The sequence below is a fragment of the Macaca mulatta genome, chromosome 8 (genome assembly GCF_049350105.2).
Source record: "Macaca mulatta isolate MMU2019108-1 chromosome 8, T2T-MMU8v2.0, whole genome shotgun sequence".
Lineage (NCBI taxonomy): Eukaryota > Metazoa > Chordata > Mammalia > Primates > Cercopithecidae > Macaca > Macaca mulatta.
Window position 1 is genome coordinate 69,809,329 of NC_133413.1, and position 3,039 is coordinate 69,812,367.

A 3,039-nucleotide genomic window follows, 5' to 3' on the forward strand; every position below is an offset into this window, starting at 1 on the left:
GACTTGTACGGAAATTGAAAAATACCAACCAGGTTGACCGTTGCTTTGTGATCCTTCATGGGCTGCTATGGGTGAAGCACACCAACATGGCACATGTATACATATGTAACAAACCTGCATGTTGTGCACATGTACCCTAGAACTTAAAGTATAAAAAAAAATAGAGTGCAATGCATACCTTATGGTAGGGAGACCTACAAAGGTGAATGATTCTAATATTTATTGAGCACTAATAGTAGGCACTGGTTTAAGCTCCTTAAATGTATTAACCCAGCCAGGCACAGTGGCTCACACCTGTAATCCCAGCTACTCAAGGAGGCTGAGACAGGAGAATCGCTTGAACTCGGGAGGCAGAGGTTGCAGTGAGCCTAGATCATCCAATTTCACTCCAGGATGGGCAACAGAGCAAGACTCCATCTCAAAAACAACAACAACAAAAAAATGTGTTATCCCATTACTCCATGAGGTGGACTCTACTGTTAATCCCAGTTCCTTGGAGAACTTGGAGCACAGAAGTGGTTCAGTCCCACAGCAGGTAAGTGCTGGCAGTAATTCTAGCCCTGGCTGCTTCTGCAGGTACCTGCTTCTCCACTATGCGAAGCTACTTTTTCACAGGCGTGGCTGAAGTGACTCAGGGTGACTTCAGAGCACATGGTCGCGTGTGCATGTAATATGCTGAGTCCGTCTGAGTGATGTGGCAAGGCCCAAGGAGATCTAGCAGGACTGGTGAGGGCCGAGGTTCATCATCTACCTGTGCAGGTCCTGGGTTAGGGTGTTTGCATTTGGGAGAAAGTGCGACCAAGAGGCCAGAGTTGTGCTCCTGCCACCGTGCTGAGGCTGCTCTGCTCTGAGCTTTTCTTGAAAGCCTGAGGGTAGATCAACTTTCCCTTTACTCTTTGTCTAATACTTTTGCAGCCCATCCCCTCACCATACTATCCATAAACATCAGCAGTCAAATAAAAAAAAGAATACTTCTGAGGCTGCCATTTAAGATCCTGTGGGGCTGGGAGGTCTAATAAACATGTCTAGAATACCAGATTTTTTTTTGGCCAACTTCGTTTCAAGATGCTCCATAACCTCTCCTTTTTTTGTGAAGTCTTTCTTCACCTCCTTGCCCCAGATGTAGTGTTTGTTCTTCTTGTATGATGTTTTCCATATGCATCCTTCTCAACCAACCAAAAGTGTATACTCTTGAGAACAGGGATTCTTTTATTTTTCTTTTGTTTTTTTGAAACAAGGTCTCACTCTGTTACCCAGGTTGAAGTACAGTGCCTTACCTCAATCATAGCTCACTACAGACTTGAACTCCTGAGCTTAAGTGATCTTCCCACCTCAGCCTCTCAACTAGCTGGAACTACAGATGTGCACCACCATGTCTGGTCAATTTTTTTATGTCTTATAGAGACAGGGTTTCACTATGTTGCCCAGGCTGGTCTTGAACTTCTGGGCTCAAGGATCTTCCTGCCTCAACCTCCTGAAGTGTTGGGATTGCAGGCATGAGCCACCACCACTGGCCTCAGAGAACAAGCATTTTGACTTTTGGATCACGGTATGACTTGCAGCATACAGCATAGCATCTAAAAAGTAGAAGCTCATTATGAAATAGAAAAATGTGAAACATCTGTAAATCAAACCATTTCATAAACCAAGTCAAGTCAAAATACAAATGACAGATTGGGAGAAAACCTTTGCAACTTGTATAACAGTGTATTGTGATTCGTAATATATAAACAATTTCTTTAAATTAAAAAACTTATTTAAAAAATGGATAAATGACAGCTATTTTACCAAAGGTGAAATGCAAATAAGTGAATAGTCAGTAACATGTGGAAAAATTCTAATACTCACTAGAAATTGAGAAAGTGTAAGTGAAGTCACTGCCCCCCTAATATTTTAAACATATAGGCAAAAACTTAAAAAAGATTTACTTCTAGAGAAGAAAAGAAATGAGGGAGGAGAAACATTTATGTACAATGGGTAGTTGGGAAAGGGTGTGAAAGAGTTTGAAATCACATATTTTATGTGTAATTGTGTGTAGTGTATTAGTCTGCTAGGGCTGCCATAACAAAGTACCATTGACTTAGTGACTTTAACGACAGAAATGTATTTTCTCACAGCTCTGGAGACCGAAGGTCTGATATCAAGGTGTCTGCAGGCCTGCTTTCCTCTGAGGTCTCTCTCCTTGGCTGGTAGATGGCTTTCTTCTCTCTGTGTCTTCACATGATCTTCCCTCTATGCCTGTGTCCTAAACTGTTTCTAGAAAGACACCAGTTATATTGGATTAGGGCCCACGCCAACAAACTCATTTTAATTTCTGTGTCCCTTTAAAGACCTTGTTTCCAGATATGGTTATATTTTGAGGTAGTGGGGGGTAGAATTTCAACATATAAAGTTTGGGAAGACACAATTCAGCTCATAACACATAGGAATATACATAGATAAACACATACTTAATAAACAGGTAGGTGCGTGTTACAGAAACAAAGCAAGTAGGATAAACTCCAAATTGTTAGCAATGTTTACCTCTAGGTCTGGGATGGAATGGATAGATAATATTTGATTCCTTTTCCAATTTTAAAAGGTCTGGAACGATGGCCTTCCATATTTCCCTATTCACAATATAGACGAGGCGCAGGGCCCGGGGCTGAAATGCATATGGGGTAGGTTTATTTCCTTCTCTTTCTGCACAGTCAGTGTAAGAACACAGCTGTGTTAAATACCAGGAGGCTGTTCTGGGATTATTATTTGTTCCTTGTTCCTTTTTGAGCTTTTCAGGATTTTCAAATAATAATAACAATAATAACAGTAATAACAATAATAGAAATATCGTGTACAGAAAACATATCATCATCAGAGGCACGCACTGCCCAGATGCTAGCCAATACTGCTTCTACTCTTGTGCAAACAAGAAAGCTGTATTTCCCAGCCTTCCATGTAGTTAGTCAGATTGGATGATTTGACTGAATTTTGACCAAAGTAACATAGGTGGAAGAAAATATGCCACTTCAAGTCTTGGCCTTAAAACATCTCTTGTTATCT

At 40.9% G+C, this 3,039-nt stretch overlaps 1 non-coding gene across 1 annotated transcript; it reads right to left on the reverse strand.

The window, feature by feature from the left end:
• Positions 1-2,599: 2,599 nt before the first annotated feature.
• Positions 2,600-2,729, reverse strand: LOC114680501 (small nucleolar RNA SNORA51). Its single transcript, XR_003732719.1, has one exon. It is a non-coding gene; the product is annotated as a small nucleolar RNA SNORA51 (small nucleolar RNA).
• Positions 2,730-3,039: the final 310 nt, after the last annotated feature.